The sequence below is a fragment of the Coptis chinensis genome, chromosome 2 (genome assembly GCF_015680905.1).
Source record: "Coptis chinensis isolate HL-2020 chromosome 2, ASM1568090v1, whole genome shotgun sequence".
Lineage (NCBI taxonomy): Eukaryota > Viridiplantae > Streptophyta > Magnoliopsida > Ranunculales > Ranunculaceae > Coptis > Coptis chinensis.
In genome coordinates, this window is record NC_141457.1 from 54,795,439 (window position 1) to 54,808,750 (window position 13,312).

Below are 13,312 nucleotides of genomic sequence, written 5' to 3' on the forward strand. Positions count from 1 at the left end.
ATAATATGATGAAGATGAATAATTTCTAGGTTAATTTCTATTGAGTTCCATTCTCTTTTGAAGAGACATTATCCTACACTCTTAAACTTATTCGGAGTAGACATACACATTGATATAAGTGTTTGTGTGAAAACTGTGTTAGTCGCTCCTAAAAAACCGCCAATTCCATATATTAGTTAGACCTCCCTCGATTGTTACTTTCTCCTTTGTTTATTATGTATTTATTTTGACCTCCTCAAATATCAAAACACAAACTAATTATACATTATGATTCGTGATACCCTAAGCAAACTCTTCTCACCGTGAAACCCATAACAGTCCTTTCATCACCGAAAAAAAAAAGAAAATAGAGAGAATATGGTATCGAAGTAGTGGAGGCGCATGGACGTACATGAATGCTTGAAGGAAGCCGAACGTGGTTCAATCCACCATCTTCTTCTTCAAAAACTCTTAATCAACTACTAATGATACAAGTTTGATAAACATGTAATTCCTTTACCTAATTTTGGATTTGAATGATTTCAAATCTCAATATATGCATTTTGATACTAATGAGTTTTTTTTTATTAATCACCTAAGTTTTATTTTTTTTTTCTTTTTTAGTAATAATTCTCCTCTCTCTCTCTCTCTCTCTCTCTCTCTCTCTCTCTCTCTCTCTCTCTCTCTCATCTCCCATCACTGTGTATTATTTGTTTCTTTAGTTTTTCTCAATTTATTGAATCATTAATTTATTCTTTTTCCTTATTTCATTGTTAATTTGGTACTCATCTAAAATCCATAGTATTTAGTTTCTTTTGATATTCAATACTATTTCATCAATTTAGGATTCCCTTGATTTCAACCGCAGTAATATCCCGTCTATATTTCTGATGAGATCCCGATTTTGAGTCAAGATGGTGGAGATAACAAAATCGATATGATGAATTCATAAAGTTTGATTGGAGATGTAAATGGAACTGGAAATTTCGGTATTGTTCTGGTCCATGAATTTGGAGGTGGAGTGTTCTCTTGGAGGCATGTGATGGGAGTGTTGGCACGGCAGTTTGGGTGCTCAATTGTTGCTTTTTATCGTCCAGGTTGGGGTTTAACTTCTCGACCATATAGAAAGGATTAGGAGGATAGCCAAATGCCTAATCTTAATAAATAAGCTTGAGACTAAGGTGATTGTCATTTTTTTTATTCATTCAATATTCTTATTTCCCTTATTTGTTTGTTACCAGTTTTATGACAAGAAACGATACCTGTTTTATTGGGAGAGAGGAGTATCTTCACCAGTAGGTTAAGATAAAAATCAAATGTTCAAATGTGTAAATTTTACACTTATTAAAAGAAATAAACAAGTTTGGAATGTGTTGCCTTGACTATTGTACAACTGTAAGGAAGGTGGGGAGAGGGGTCTTAAGAAGTCAGTCATACTTCCAAAATGTGGTTTGCTTATTTTGGAAAACCCGTAACTGCAACACTACCTAATCTACCCTATCGTCTCAACACTCATCTTCTCTGTCGATAAGCAAACTATCGACACAAATATTAGGGACCATCAATCACACAAATATTTAGAAGTTTTGGTTTTTTGCAAGTTCCCAATTGAAAATTGAGATTTGGGTTTAAGAAGTTAGGGTTTTGATTCAAGCGAGGGTCTTCTATATGAATTTCACAAGGAATGAAGTCATCCATGAGGGTTTTGGTTTATCATCCATGTTTTTCAATTGAATCTGCTGTTATTTATATCTGAAGCCTTATACTTATGATATCTCCTCCACAAACATGATTGCCAGCAACTGAACTTGCAATAATGTTAGGGAATGTCACCATAAGTTATTTTGGTATTTATCAATCTTGGCAATGAAGCTATTTTTCGCCAACGGTTGTATTCAGTGAGTGTTCTAGGTTTGGAAACCTCAAGTAAGTTTTTTTTTTTTTTTTTGGTTATTATCTATTGAAATTATTTGATTAGTTTACGAATTGAGCAATGGCTTGAAGGTACAATTTTTTATTTTCAGCTATTATATAATGTCTAGTGGTCCCGTTTTACTTTTCGTGCGAGTCAATATATTTTTCTATACTCTCTACATTGGTGCTACGTTATATTTATACATTTTCGGAAGCTAGAAAGCTTGAAGGATTGAAACTATAGTTTAATAGATTAGAGCTAGACAAATGAAAGTTAAGGTGGTTACTGTGTTTTCTATTAGTATAATGTGAAGCTTGAGTACATCTATTCCTGTGATAGAGTACAATAATCACAAGACATGGATACATTTATAAGAATTGGTGGTGCATATATAGGTTATTGATACAGTTTCTCAAGCTCTAGAACTTGATAGGTTGAGCTAGGGTATGGTAATATTAGGAACATGTTAAGCTGCTAAGTTGTTTGAATAGGTTATGAAATAAATAAATTTGGACTAATGCACTAGATTACATTGAATCTCTCACTATGCACATTAAGAAGTTAACATGTATGATCAACTTGAATTGATTCCACGACTTCTTTCCCAATGATTGTCAAAGTCTAATGTAAACAGTATCCCTAAAAGCTTTTGCTATTATTTTCTATCTTGGGAGATTTTAGTTTCTCGAGAAAGTCTTTTGATTTTCTAGAAGTACATCCTAGCTAGAAGCTTCTGATTTTCTTTTTTCCATCTTATGAGAGCGTATATCAATTATTTGAATGGGTTCAAAACTTCTTTTGGTACTGGTAGCTTATTATATTGTGATTAGGCCTTAGATATTTATATAACCAATCTATATTATATTGTTTTACCTTTGATCCTTTCTTTTGTAGCTGATCTATTACAACTAATAAGGTTTTAAGATGCAATTCCAAACTTCTTTTGTTAACGGTAGGTTACTGATTTATTGTGTTGTAACCTTTCCCTTTTGTTTGAGACCAAGATTATCTCTTTATCCAAATAGATGAATTTTAGATGCGGATATTATCTATCATTGTCACTAAAACAATGGTGATGCGGTTTTTCTAACGTTTTTCTGCTTCAGTCCTAATACACCTCAGTATGTACTTCATTTTTTTTTAAGTAGTGCACATTCATATAATTGTTTGAGTCATTCATTGAATGAGTTGGTTGAGTCGTTCTATCGGTTATGTGACTGAGTTCGTTTTTCTTAACTATGCCCAATTTTAGATATATATTGCTCTCATTTGATGTATTTGGTTCACTTTGATTTCCTAGCTAGCTGTGCTAAGAAATTAGTTTCCATTCACACAAGCTTCTTCTTGCTTAGTTATTTTCTATTCGAATTACCTATTTTCAATGGAGTATGCTTGTTTGGTGATTGCGCTCTTTTAATATTTCAACTTTTCTTGAGAAACTTAATTTTTTTTTGGGCTGCATACAAAAGTAATGATATATTCATAATCTTATAATCCTATTTTTTTCATTTTTTTTATAAGTGGAATAAATTTTATATTTTTTTTTCTCATGATTTTCTGTCATAATGTGGTTTTCAAGTAGTCGGTACTAAGTCGTTCTTGATCGATCAATTGGTACACTTCAAAGCAACGGAAATGAACCTAGCTTTCCTTGAGGTGATCATTTAAGTCTTAAGTTACATATTAACTTGGTCCTTTATAATTACACATTTCTCTTATTGTTATGTTAGAGTTTTTTGTTTCCTTAAGCTAAGAAACATTGCTAAACTGTTATAAAATAGGTAAGATAGAGTTGCTTATTTCTTGATAATCTATCGAGACAATCCACTTTTTGGTCATTTTATTGATGAACACTACAAATTACCATGGCCTCGACTGAATATATTTGCTAAAACAATATGTTGCTTCGGCTAGAGGAATCATTAATTGATGAATACCAAAATCAGTATTATACACGACATTGACCTAAGACACCATAGTACAAGTATAGTTGTTTGTAAGCTACCATTGGAAGGCAGTGTTCTTCATGCTTAGATTTTTGTGTGCATATCTTGCAGTCAAGAGACCTACTATCTACAATTAATCTAAGAGGACATAATGGGAGCTTATTTCTACTAGCGGAGGTGCTCCCTATCACCATATCACTAATTTATGCTTTCTTAGTACATTAGGCTACCAAGAGTTAACAGTAAAATCTCAAGTTGAGATCTATCATTGTCCAAAATGTTTATTCTTTTTTAAACAGATAACAATGCATTTTTTTTTCTTCCCTTTTTACTACTCTTATTCCAAAGATGAATTATAAATAGATCGATCTATGTTGCAGATATCAGTGAAGGAGAATGATAAATCTAACTTTTAAGCAAGATCCGTAAGTAGAAATAAGCTCCAATAATCTACAGGGGTGTTGCAGATATCAGTGAAGGAGAATATTTATTATATTCAGCGAATGAGGATCTCAAAGATATATATATTGTTATTGGACTGATCTTAATATCCTCAAAAGTTGTGGACAAGATATCAAGTGGTGCAAAACTTGATAAAAAATTGTCATGTACAGGTAATTCTGAGATATTAGTAGAAAATCCGAACTTTTGTTTATCAAGATTTAATAAAACAATGGATATATTTAACGTGTGAACATACAGTTTATAATGCCTTCAGGCTTACCTTCGATGCTATATGGTGATCACGAAGAGAAAAGATAATGATTTTGTGAAACAATCAGGTGCTACATTCTTGATAAGATTTTGAGTCTAAAAGCATTGTTTAGGTAACCTTTTGGTGTAGTTGTTCTCTCTTTAAACTTTTCAGAGTAGTCATTTTGTTGTTTATCTTGTTAATAAGGAAGAAGAGGAACTTGGAACATAGCCTTTGTTCCTTTGGACAAAAATATGATTTGTTCAATAAAATGTAACCATACAATCATTATTAGTCTATAAAGTATGGTTATGTTAAATTATTGATTTCTTAATTCAATTTTTTATTTATTTATTTTTTTTCCCCTTAGGATTTGATGACAAATGAAAATTGTATGATCTTCTGATTGAGTTTCTCCTTGATAAAATGACGATCAACTTCAACATGTTTAGTGCGATCGTGTTGTACAGGATCTGTGCAATCTCAATTGCTACCTTATTATCACAATGAAGAGTCATAGGTTGTTTATATTCAATTCACAAGTCTTCTAAGACACCTCTGATCCACAACAACTCGCATATACCATGAGCCATACCACGAAATTCAGCTTCTGCACTTGATCTGGCCACGACTTTTTGCTTCTTCCTCATCAAAGTTACAAGGTTACCTTCAACAAAAGTAAAATACCCAGATGTGGATCTTCTATCTGTTTGATCCTCTGCCCAAACAGAGTCAGTGTATCCTTCAATGTTGGAAACATCATTTTTTTAGAATAGGAGTCCTTTTCCTGGAGCATTCTTCAGGTATCTTAAGATCCGATATACTGCATTCATATGTTCCTCACTTGGTGTATGCATGAGCTGACTTACCACACTCACGACATAAGCTATATCTAGCCTTGTTTGTGACAAATAGATTAATTTTCCAACTAACCTCTGATAACGACCTTTGTCTGCTAAAGCTTGATCTGGAAAAAAATCCAAGCTTGTGATTCATCTCTATAGGCGTTTCTACTGGTTTGCACGCAAGCATTCCAGTTTTGGTCAGAAGATCTAGCACATATTTTCGTTGTGAAAGGAAAATTCCGCGTTTCAATCTAGCAATCTCAATTCCCAAAAAATATCTGAGTTGTCCGAGATCCTTCATTTCAAATTTAGTAGCCAAATACTCTTGTAATGCTTTCATTGTTCATGGGTCATCTCTTGTTAGAACCATATCATCAACATACACTATCAAAGCCGTTACCTTCCCTTCTTTGTGTTTTATGAACAAAGTATGGTTTAAATTGCTTTGTTTATAGCCGAATGCCTTCATTGTAAAAGAGAACCTCCCAAACCAAGCTCTTGGTGACTATTTCAGCCCGTACAATGACTTCTTCAATTTACAAACTTTAGTTCTACATGAGGAACTATGTTTAACTCCAGGTGGCAAATCCGCCATGTAGGCCTCTTCCTCTAAATCTCCATTGAGAAACGCATTTTTGACATCAAATTGGTGCAAAGGCCAATCCCAATTAGCTGCTATGAATATAAGAATGTGAATTGTGTTGATATTAGCCACTGGTGCAAAAGTCTCTTGATAATCCAAACTGAACCTTTTTGTATACCATTTTCAACTAACCTCGTTTTATACCTATCAATACTACCATCTGCTTTAAGTTTCATCGTGAACACCCATCTACATCCAATTGTTTTCTTTCCTCTGGGCAAAGGGTCAAGTTCCCAAGTTGCATTCTTCTGTAGCGCCTCCATTTCCTCATTCATTGCCTTTGTCCATTTTGGATAAGCTAATGCATCCTGCACACTACTAGGAATAGATACAATGGACAATTGATTAACAATAAATGCATACAATTGAGACAATCTATGGGAAGACGTATGGACGCTAATTGGGTACTTGATCGTGGCTTTCAGATCAGGTTCATATTGTTTCTTGGGAACTCCCTTATTTGATCTTTGTGAGTACTTAGGAGCAATACATTTTGTAGAATCATGTATTTCATTAGATTCATCAATACGTACTGGGTTTCAAAGTTACCTGAGGAAGGACATTCTGGGTTGATTATTCAGTTGACGGTGTAGACATAGGTAACACTGGAGGCATTGATGACTCTGCCATATCGGGTGCACCTACATTTATTTCTGGTGTTGGTTGCACTAACACATCATTCTCAATCCAGGAATACTCTCATAGCCTTGCTGACCACCATTTCCAAGCCATTCATTCACTTCTTCTATAAATTCATCTCCTCCTCCATCTCCTTGTGAAACATTCTCTTCAATATAGTTCTCCCCCTGAAGAGAAGGTCTAAAAACTCCCCCCGAGTAATAAGGTTATGTTTCACGAAATGAGGCATCCAAAGTTACATGTAGTTTTTGGGTTTGAGGATCATAGCACCTATATCCTTTTTGAAACTTAGAATAGCCAACAAACACACATCGTTTTACACATGGATCAAGTTTATTTCGTAGGCTTTTTGGAATGTGAGCATATACAGTACAACCAAAGATTCGTGGTTCAAGATTTGGAAAGTGAGGAATCGAAAGTAAGGAGTGAATTTTTCCTGGGAGTGGGTCCGAAAGTCGATAACTCTAGAGGGTGTTCAATTAATGAGATAAACAACAGATTTCACAGCCTCTCCCCAATAAAACCAAGGCATATTCATGCCAAAAAGAGATGCACGAACCACTTCCAACAATTTTCTATTTTCCTCTCCGCCAATCCATTTTGCTACGGAGTATAGGTGCAAGAGGTCTGATGACGGATTCCAAGATGACTCAGAAATGTAGCAAAAGATGTATCTACATATTCAATACCATTGTTGGATTGTAGAACATGAATCTGTTTTTGGTACTAGGTGCTAACCATATTATGAAATTCCTAAAAAACTGTGTATACATCACCCTTTTTGTTAAGCAAATACACCCAAGTCATTCTAGTGCATTCATCAATAAATGAAACAAAGTAACGGGCTTTAGAAATATAAGGGATCTTTGCAAGACCCTAAACATCAGAGTGAATAATCGCAAAAGGTATTGAACTTTTAATCAAACTTGGTAAATATGGAATACGATGACTCTTCGCCAATTCACAAGTGTCACACTTGAAATCTAAATCATTCAAAATTGAAAAATGGTGTGGTTTTAACTTCCTCAGATAACCAAAAGAAATGTGTCCTAGTCTCTGGTGCCACAACCATATGGTTGTTCGAGCTGTCTCTTTGCTACTAGTTTAATTTGCCTGACTGAATTACAGCCCCCCATTTTATGTCAACTCCAAGTAGTAGAGTTTGCCTCATCTAACACCATAACCAAGAACCTTCCAAGTTAGAATGTCCTGAAAAACACAAAAAAATGGCTAAAATATTACAATACAAGCAAGGGTTGAGGTAATTTGGCCAACAAATAACATATTATATTCAAGGGATGGAACAACAAGAGCAGTATCTAAAGTGAGAGTAGTGGATAAGATGATAGAACCTTCTCCAGTAATAGGAGAGGTACTACCATTGGCTGTGGAGATAACAAATTGAGGAGAACGAAAACAAAATTGTCATTGACTGGAATCCCTAGTCATATGATCAGATGCATCTGTATCAATAATACAAGTATTATTCTTAGAAGTTGTAGGGAATACAAAAGCCTTACTAACAACACCTGGGTGAGCAACATTTGCGGTGGGTGGTGATGGATCGTCATCGGTAGATGCCACCATAGCTTGTCCTGCAATCTTCTTTTGAGATTTCTTCGTGAAGTCCCTCAACTCAGGATAGCCAATTAGTTCATAGAATCGCTGTTTAGAATGAATTGTTTCACCACAATGAGAACATACCAGGCCGCTAGATTTACCAAGAGTTTCATTGTTATGATTCTTTGAAGAGCCCCATGATGGTCCTTGTCGAGTATGATTAGCCAACATAACCGAGCTTTCAGAGATTGGACGAGAACCTCCCATTGTTTGTTTTTGTTGGTGTTCTCTCCTGACATATGCATATGTACTCTCTAAATCGAGTTTTGGGTTTTTTCGTAAGATTTCTCCACACACCTGACCAAATTCGGAGTCAAGTCCACTGAAAAAAAATATGAACTTGAAGCCTAGCCATGGCAGAATGCAGGTGGACCACTCCTTCAACAATTCCTTCTTGAGAGATAGTCCTGTGATCAATTTTCTAGAAAATAGCAACAAGTTCATTATAGTAGGTTGACAATGGTCGACCACTTTGCATGGTATTAAAGGACCTTTGATTCAATTAAAAAATACAGGCTTCATCCGATCTATCATAAAAGGTTTTTGAAACTGCCTCCCATATTTCCTTGGCTATGAGAAGACGAATAAATCGTTGCATCAACGATGAACTCATTTAGTCAATAAGCCAACTTTTGACTTTGTGATTTTCAGTAATCCATGTTCCAAGATTTGGATCTCCAAGTATTGGATTTTTTGTTTCTCCGGTAAGGTATTCAACTTTGTTGCGAGCGCCAATACGCATCTCCATAAGTTGGGACCATAATGAGTACGTAATTGGTTTCATTGAGTGTAATACCAGCAGGAAACGTAGAGTTGTCTTGATGGACAATGATCTGTGGTGCTGGTGTTGGGACTAGTTTGGTTGATTTACTTGTAGTGATAGCCATCGGACTCACTACAAATTTACCCCGTTCGGAAAAAAAACAACCCCTCAGTATTGAACTGCTCCTGATACCATGTCAAACAGAGTTTTGCATATACAATTAATTCTCTCGTTTTTTCTTCTCCAAGTTAGGAGGCAATATATAGATACACTTACATCCTCAAAGAAAGGAAACAGCCTATCTAAGGTAAACTAAATATTCCTATACGTAAAATACAATCTACTAGGTTACAGAATCAATCTAATATATTACACCTCACATACTGTTGGGAGATTTCACCAGGAAGTCACACCTCAACCTAGTTACTTTCAATCCCACTTGACTTCAACTTGGAGATCACACCAAGAAAGTCACCCACCCAAGACTTTGGTAGTTATCACAACAAACTCAACAAACCAAAACCACTAATTTATCAGCACAATTCATAGCAAACAATAAATATGGAAGTAAATGCAAAGAGACACAAAGATTTAAGATGGTTCGGTAAATGTTATCTACATCCACACAAGAGCCGAGTTTCCTTTATAGTAAAGATTGGAGAGTTTACAAGAGTCAACTAGAATCAAGAACAAGAAACCTCACTCAAACCCTAGCTCAATAGAGCTCCCACAATTCCCATGAAATGAATCTCTCAAAAGTTGTCTCAAAATCCTAATCTATTTTCTTTATATAGGTACAGATAGAAAAAGGGGAGAAAATGGGCTTTGAGCCGAAATATCGACAAACTGTCAAAATTTCGGAAAGATGGAGCGCGGGCGCGTCTTGGGCAAGGCAAAGGAAAGCGCATGCGCGCCTCTTCGTTTCCAACTTCCAGTAACATGAGCGTGTGTGCCCCTTGGATCTGGCTGTAGAGAAGAGCGGGAGCGCCCTCTTCTCAGAATGAAAACATGCTGAAGATCGACAACATGGTCGGACACCGGAGCAAAGCTCGACAGTTCCATAACCTAACAATCTCCCACTTGGAACCTTCGAGATTCTACATGCCCATCACATCTTAATTGTAACAACTTAATTCAAATCCAATTTACTAATGAAACACTCGGCTCATCCATCATGGTCCTCAAGCAAGAACACCCAACGAAGTTGAACACAACTTCAACTTCTGAGTAGGCACGGTCTTGGTCAACATATCCGCCGGATTCTTACTCCCTTGGATCTTCTCATGTGCCAAAACCTCATCCTCTAACAGAGATCGGATAAAATAATACCAGAGACCAATGTGCTTGGTCCTAAAATGAAAAGCGGAATTATTAGCAAGATGTATAGCACTCTTACTATCACTGTGTAGCACACTCCTCTCTTGCTTCATCCCAAGCTCTTCCATCAATCCCTGTAACCAAATCATCTCCTTGCTTGCCTCTGTAATGACCACATACTCTACTTCTATGGTAGACAAATCAACAGTCTTCTGTAACTGAGAAATCCAACTCACTGCAATAGCACCTACTGTAAAGACATAACCAGTAGTGCTTCTTCTGCTATCTACCTCACCTGCAAAATCGGCATCCACATACCCTTGCAAGTTCACAACACCCTTTCTATAACATAGGCATTTCTCAGTAGTACCTCTCAGATATCTCAATATCCACTTCACGGATTCCTAATGTTGCTTGCCAGGATTAGACATAAATCTATTGACAACTCCCACTGCTTGGGCTATATCCAGACGCGTGCAAACCATGGCATACATAAGACTTCCAATGGTAAAGGCGTATGGTACCTTAGCCATAAAGTTTCTTTCCTCAACAGTCTTGGGAGAGTGTCCCTTGGACAACTTGAAGTGGACTGCCAAAAGTGTGCAAATTGGTTTCGCACCACCCATGTTGAACCTCTTTAATACCTTCTCAATATAATTAGCCTGAGACAACTCCATAATACCTTTCTGCCTATCTCTTATGATCCTCATCGCTAGAATCGGTTTCGCTGCACACAAGTCTTTCATAGAGGACTCACTTGCCAACTTCTCTTTCAATCTCCCAATTTCTGACATTTCAGAACTCGCTACTAACATATCATCAACATATAGTAATAGGATGATGTAGCTGGAGTCGAACCTCTTGAAGTAGCAACAATGGTCAGCGTTACACTTATAGTAGTCATTTCCTTGCATGAAGTTATCAAACTTCCTATACCACTGCCTAGGGGCTTATTTCAAACCATACAAGCTCTTTCTGAGCCTGCATATTATATTCTCTTTACCATTCTTGATGAAACCCTCTAGTTGCTACATGTAAATTTTCTCAACTAGGTCACCATGGAGAAAGGCAGTTTTAACATCTAACTGCTCAAGATACAAATCTTCCGCTGCAACAATACTCAACACTGACCGATTAGTATTCAGTTTCACCACTAGGGATAATATCTCTGTGAAGTCAACACCTGCTTTTTGCTGAAAACCCTTAGCTACTAGCCTCGCTTTGTATCTCTTGGAACCATCATGTTCCTCTTTGACTCTAAACACCCATTTATTCTGTAGAGCCTTATTGCCCATGGGTAGTTTGGCTAACTCCCAAGTGCCATTAGAGATGAGGGACTTCATCTCTTCTTGGATAGCAAGCTCCCACTTGCTTACATCACTCGCCTCCAATGCTTCATCATTAGCATTGAGGCTCGCCACCATCAGTAAGTAGCAAGTAATTCACATAGGTAGAGGGTGGATATCTCATACTCGGTACATGTGGCCTGGATGTCTTCCTTGTGGCACAAGGTGGAGATGGACTTGGTGATGTAGTATCCTCATTGTTATTTAAGTCACTACTACTATCATCATCTAACTGTGGGGCTCCCACTATACCACGACTTACATCAAAGTCTTCCAACTTAACATACTCTGTGCCACTGTCTGTACCCGATTCCTTGGTTTATGCTTCATCTCTGTCCTTAGACATCACCTTCTCATTAAACACAAGATATCTACTATGAATGATTTTCCGATTTTGATCATCCCAAAAATGATACCCAAAATCATCACTGCCATAGCCGATGAAGGTACACTTTAGTGACTTAGCATCAAGCTTGCTTCTAGTTTGGTCACTAATGTGGACATAGGACACACAACCAAACACCTTCAAATGGGAAAGGTTCACATCCTTCCCACTCCACACTTCCTCTAGAATCTTAAAATCCAAAGGTACTGACGGTCCTCTATTGATCAGGCAAGCTGTTGTGCTAACACTTTCTGCCTAGAACTGCTTGGGAAAGCCTGCTAGTGTATGCATACACCTAGCTCTCTCTGTCAGTGTTCTATTCATCTGCTCTGCAACCCCATTCTGCTGAGGTGTCCCTGGCAAAGTCTTTTCCATCTTGTTGCCATTGTCAGCACAATACTTCTTAAAACCTGAATCCTCATACTTTCCACCATTGTCGGATCTCAGCTTCTTTACTTTCAAGCTTGTCTCATTCTCAACCATGGCCTTCCAAGTCATGAACACTTCAAATACTTCTAACTTGTGTCTTAAGAAATAGACCCACACCTTCCTAGTATGGTCATTAATGAAAGTCACAAAATATAACTTTTCACCAAGTGAAGAGACATTAGCTGGCCCCCAGACATCTGTATGAATCAACTTAAGTTTGCTAGCTTTCGGAGTCTAACCCATCTTCTGAAAACTCACCCGCTTTTGCTTTCCAAATACACAGTTCTCACAGAAGTCAATTTCAGTCGACTGTAACTTTGGGAGTTTACCAGAAGAGTGAAGGATTTGCATTCCTTTCTCACTCATGTGACCAAGTCTGCGGTGCCAAACATTCGGATCCTCTATGCCATGTGCCACGGTAATTGACTCACAACCATGTGTAGTCATGTAGAGAGTACCATCTTTCTTACCATTTGCAACAACCATTGAACCCTCCGAGACCTTCCAAGTGTTGCCAGTGAAGACTATAACAAATCCTTTACTTGCCAATTTCCTCACAAAAATCATATTTTTCCTCACATCCAAAACGTGTCTAACGTTCCTCAATAACCATGATGAGCCATTCATCTTGACATGCACGTCACCCTTGCCGATGATGTCATAAGGTTGGTCATCATCGAGAAAGACCGTTCCAAGGTCACCTTCGGTGTAGTTCTCAAAGAACTCTCGATGTGAGATAGCATGTAAAAATGCGTCAGAATCAAGTACCCAAGACTCCTTATGCTCCATCG